The sequence below is a fragment of the Pseudonaja textilis genome, chromosome 2 (assembly GCF_049901715.1).
Source record: "Pseudonaja textilis isolate UNSWEBS1 chromosome 2, rPseTex1.2, whole genome shotgun sequence".
Lineage (NCBI taxonomy): Eukaryota > Metazoa > Chordata > Lepidosauria > Squamata > Elapidae > Pseudonaja > Pseudonaja textilis.
Window position 1 is genome coordinate 222,051,530 of NC_141991.1, and position 6,000 is coordinate 222,057,529.

The window sequence follows — 6,000 nt, forward strand, 5'->3', positions numbered from 1 at the left end:
TCGGGCTAGTCTGGCAAGCCGGTAGCCCAGGGGCAAATGATGGTCGCCTACCCCGATTATTTTTGAAACAACAGCAAAAAAAATAATTATTGTTATGTGGGAACCACAGGCACCGTGAAAGTGGAAGCAGCCAAAACAAAAGCATTTTGGCCAAAGACTTCCTCAAGCCTCAAGTCTCTTGTTAGAAAAATGTGCCTCTCTTCCTCTCAGTATTGTAACTTGACTCCCAATATTTCCCTGTCCCAGGTTGGAGCCTGGTTCATTACAAGGTTGGTTTTGCACTCCCTACAATATGGTCCTTCAGGAGTGATGCTTTCTTTCATTTCAGTTGTATGTGCCCTGGGAACAAGAAGCAATGGCTCTATAAAGAAGAGGAAGTCATGGCCCTGAGGATACCATTTGAGGGTGGCTTTCATTTGTTCCAAACTTGAGTTAAAAGCAGGCTTGGGGCCAGCAAAGGAGGGTTCCCTGTCTTATGGGTGGTGGCAAAACATGATCAAAGAAGCAAGACCATCCATATGGTTAGGCAGGGTGAGGCGGGAGATGCAAAGGAGTAAGGGACGGAAACAAGGCATAGAAGGCAAGAGCTAGCCTGCTTCACTGTGGTCTGGAAAAAGCTGCAACCTTTAATTGCCACCACAGATGAGTTGAAGTGCAAGCCAGCAAAGCGACCAAATTGACTTCTGCATTACAATAAGATACATCAGCACCATCCCTTGAGGCAAGACAATATCTTGAGCCATTTCATTTAGAAAGTGGAGAAGGTGACAACCTGAATTGGTTCCCTTGGAAAATGAAATTTTACAGACAAAAATACTTCTCTTCCCTTTCCTTCTGCTTTATAGTCTTTCTTCTAAAGACCATAGGATTCTCCCTGACCCTTATTTCAACTCTGTTTCATCATTTGGAGACAATTAAATTTCATGGAGATTTGAATTCAAGACAGCTCCAGCCCCAGCTGAGCTGTATAAAGTCAAGCAAAACACAATATTCAATTGTCCTCTTTAATTTTGACCGAGATTATAGTTCACTTACCGTATATTTCAGCTGTCTCCCTTTGAGCATAAAAGTTCCCCTTGAACATTTTTATATGGACAGAGAGTACCGTTCCTGCTGTCTTTCTTCCAAGTAGATGGGATAGTTATTCCATCATCATAAGAACAGAAAATGATTGGCCCTCTTAAAAGTGAATGGCTGACTACCACAGATTGAAAGGTATCTATCACCAACTCTTCATCTATATAACTGTCTGCCTGCTTGCCTCACATAGTAATCCTGTTGACACATACATTTCCTTTTTTTTTCTTTATCCACACTGTACCAGTTTTGCACAATTCCTTCATTAACTACATCACTCAGGTAATGATTGGTAGTATGATTGAGTCATGGAATAAGGTTACAAATTTAGGTATCAGTCCAATGATTGAATTGACAAGGGCTCCAGTTGTGGTAGAAGCATTCACAGTTAGGATAGTGATGAAAAAGTAACTTTGTTACCAAGCCTCACATTCATGACTTTTGCAGATCTGTAAAGCACAGGAAAGCTGAAGTATTATAAGCATAGTTGTGGTTTCATTTAGGAACTGCTTAACTGATCATCCAAGTTTCCAGTCTCAACTGTGGTCACTAAACAAGGTCTACCTATACACATAATCAATGCAACAATGCAATAAAAATAATCAGTACAACGCAAAATGCAGATGTTCAATAAACCATTGAAATAATTGCAAGTACAAATCTTTATCAAAATAATAAAAATAAAAATTTCAAAGCCAGACCATGCATATTGTGAGGAAATGTGCAATTATTAATATGCTCAATCTAGAATTCTTAGTGCTTCCAGGATTTATTTATCTATTTTTCTCACTGCATCTCAAGAAAACAGTTAATAATAAGAAAAATCCATTTTCAAGTATATGTTTAATGTATTGTTAATTCCAAGGCATTGTTTAAGATAAGCAGGTAGGAGCCTTATGTATTATTTATTGGCCCCAGGATAGAAGCAATGTATAAAAGTCCTATATAAATGATCTAGTGTTTTCATGCTATGCTGAAATCTATTATTATTATTAATATCATAATCATCATTGCCTTTTAGTCAAGAACTGACTCCTGGTAACTAATCCCTGTAGTTTTCTTGGCAAGATTTTAAAAGTGGTTTGCCATTGCTGGCTTCCTAGGGCTGAGAAAGAATAACTGGCCCAAGGTCATCCAATTGGCTTTGTGCCTAAGGCAGGACTGGAAACCACAGACTCAGTTTCTATCCTGATGCCTTAACCACTATACTAAACTGGCTCTTGCAATGGGAATTCTAAAACTGCCCATTTTACAAATTAATCTTTTAAAAATTAGTTTAATATTGTTCAGTAAATTAGTCCCTTTAAAGAAGAAATTTTCCAGGCTAAAATTTGAAGGCTATTTTTACAATCTCAGGCATGTTTGCTGTATTTACAATGGCTTTCCGTGCACAGTTTATACAGTATAAAGGGAAGGTGAACATTTCCAGTCTATGAGCACTGTCTGGTAAATTCACCGCTTTTGGCTGCAGTCCTCTACTGCAAGTCTACCACATATTGAAAGTGTATTCTTCCTAATTGACGTCCGCATATCTGGCAAAGGCAGTGCAATTGCAACAAACACATGTTTGATGTAAGTTTTTCGGCTTTCCAATATTTTTTGTTTGTCAGAGTTATATTGCCAAAATGTGCACTTGGTTTTTAAAAAAGCATATATTTTCTATTCTGCCCTAATAAAAGGTATATGTACAGAAATATTAACAAGGCTGTGTGTAAAAATTCAGCCATGCTTTGTCATATGCACACCAAGCATCATATCTGAGACTTTCCTATGAGCAATATTGAAAGTTTCTCTATGAGACTGGAGAAGAAGAATTAAAATTTCAATATATTTGGCTTAATATATAGAGTTGTTTACTAATAATAAAATATAATGTTACTAAAATATTCAAAAAGTAGTGATTTGTAATGCCAACTGCTTTAAATTTTGTGAGAATATTAAAATAAGTCATTTACCTTAAGACAAATTCTAGAAAGGCAGCCATGTAGATAAGTATACAAAATTGTAAACTACTTAGGCTATCATTCACCTATCAAAATCAGTATCTCAAAATTCATCACATACCAATGGAGGACAATGGAAGAATTGGTAGTATCAGAAATATTTTTTAATTTATTCCTTCTCAAACCTGGTGATTTCCAGATGAGTGAGAGTACTACCCAAATCAACATGTGGATGATGGGAATTATAATAAAACAGAAAGACTGTAACTTGGAAAGGTGAATATATATGCCTGTATCCAGTCTGTACCTCTAAATGTAAATCTGCTTACTGGGCCCATAAGCAAATGCCTATTCATTTATAATAATATACTTCTACTATAAATGAGAAGATGGTGTATCCTAATCAGCTCCATTTCAATAGGTACTGTCCATGTGCTCTCAATAGTACACAGTCAGCAGAATAAAAGGGCTAATTTGCTACTTCTTAGAAGTATTTGTAAGAAAAGACTTAATAAAAGCAGGTATTAAAAGGTGGACTTTGGTCCTTCCAAGGAATACATTTATATTTACATGTGCTATTGGTGGGCACAATAAAAAAATATGAAAAAATACTAGCCACCATAAATCCTTGCATGTACTGTAAAGTTTAGACTCTTTTTATAAAGTAGCATTTAGTTGTTCCCAAATGGAATCTATTCTAATATTGTGCACATGGATAGGCTTGAGAGCTTATCGTTTTCGGAAAAATCCATTTTAGCCTGCTTAAAGCACAAACCTATGATTAACTGGTAAGTGAATAAATGATCACCTAAGTTTCCATAGAATGTTTCCTGTCAGTAAACAGGACAAGGGGCAGAAGTTAGGAAAGAAACTTCACTAATCCTTCTCTTGCTTACAGAGGATTCTACAAAAGAATATATTTGTAATTGTTAACTTCACTCCTTTCTCTGCAAGACTCATCTATAGCTTTTCTAGCCAGGGGTGTTATCCCCTGAGGTTTAGTCATTTTCAGCCCTTAAACAGTAAGGTAAAGGAAATGCAGTTATTAACTGAAATGCAAGCTCTTCCCAGCAAATTTCTCTTTATGAATCTCTATGGAATCAAGCCATTGAACAGGGACTCCACTTTCTCTCAAAATATCTTAATCTTATATCTTATACTTCCACAGTGATGTTTATTATCCGTGCTGGGAATCAGTCTTTCTTTGCCAATATGCCATCTTACTCTTGTCTATCTCCAAGCACACCCTGCTCCTTAATTTTTCCACCAATTCCTTTGGCCTTGTGTTTGGATTAGATTTTGTTTGTTTTTGTTTAATTGTAGTTGGAAGGTCTCACTTGTTTCTTGGACAGGGTGACTTTGTTTATAGCAAAGGTTGAAGACTTCTGTTTTAAGTCATTCTGCTCTGCCCTTTTAGGTTTTGAGATAAATTCTAGTTCTTCTTGGGAAAAAAAACAACCATGTGGGAATGTTGCCCTGTGCTTGCTATCTTTGTAACTACAGCAGAATTAGAATGGCAAATCTTTCGGGATGGGCTAATAAAGGGGAGATAGCTCATGCAAAAAAGTCAGCTTTGTATGACTGAAGGGAGACTGATACGGAATGATCATCCCCACAATCTCAATAGGTTAATATTAGAAGACATTGTAGGAAGAGAACCATATTAGTCTATGATGGTTGATTGGTATGGTCTGAATGATTACTATACATGTGCTCTATAGATTTCTATACATTGGCGTTGTTCAAAATGGAATGTCATAGTCCAAGAAAGTTAACACAGATTAGGCTGAAGATATAGAATACGGTATAGCCTCCATTTGTTTTTTCACTGCCCTCTGGGTGGTTCTGCAGGTAGACCAATGAAAAATGGCAAGCATTTGGTAGAAATTGCTACAGTATGGAAATGATTATGCTTCTTGGGGGCGTCTGGCCAAAGATTGCCTCTATTAAATAACTGAAGCAGTCTATTCTATTCTTGAAGAGTCCCAATAAAGAAAAAGTAATATTTTGACACTGAACCACCAAAGAAGTATAAACCAAAGACACATTCACATGAAAACATCTTGAATAGACAGTACTGTATCTACTTTCAGAAGCCCTAGTTTTCAAGCCATAATGGCAAGCTTTGAATAATGAGCTAAGCCAAAATCAAACATTTTAACTTAGTATGATGTGTGAATGTGATATTTACCCATTATTTCTTCCACCTATAGTGCATCTGCCTTAGAAATGTTTTTTTCTTAAAGCCATGCATCATAGAATACAAAAATCTGGATAAAAGTGGATAAACCATAAACAGAAAAAAAGTTATATTTGGTACTATGTTGTGGTTGTCTAGATTTTTGCAGATCCAGAAATAGCAATCTTACTCCTCCTAGAATCTTATCTCCTTTTGTCTAACATATTGTCATGATTTCAAAGATTGTTGCAGGTAACCCATACTTGTCATTTGGAGAACCACTTTGGGGTAACATTTAATAGTCGCCAAGAGTAGGCAAACCAAATTCCTAGCTGTCATCACACAAGACTGCTTAAAATGCCCACCTCTGACCTCAGGCAGATGAGATCCAGACCTTAGGAGTAAAACTGACAACATTCTATCTATCCATCTCCTTAATTTAATTTAGATGGTTTCTAAACTATTTTTCTTTTTCCTTTGTACTTTATCAAAAATATCATGGTTTAGGCATTAAACCACAAAGTAGTTACTTAGGAAACCATATCAGCAATAACTCTTAAGTTGTTAGAATATGTGAGTCATCAAGCCAACATCACAGAGACCCTTCTTGTAAATTAAGCCTAAAAGATTTTCCAAATGCTTATGATAATTGCAGAACAAAAGACATCCAACAATTGTCACTAGAACAAGTATCCTCTAGTAATTAAGTAGCTTCATTAATTCAAGGCTTGAAATGGCAAGCAGTATGGTAAGTCAAAGCTCTGCATTTTCTATCCTAGTATGAAATAATGATGAGCAGCA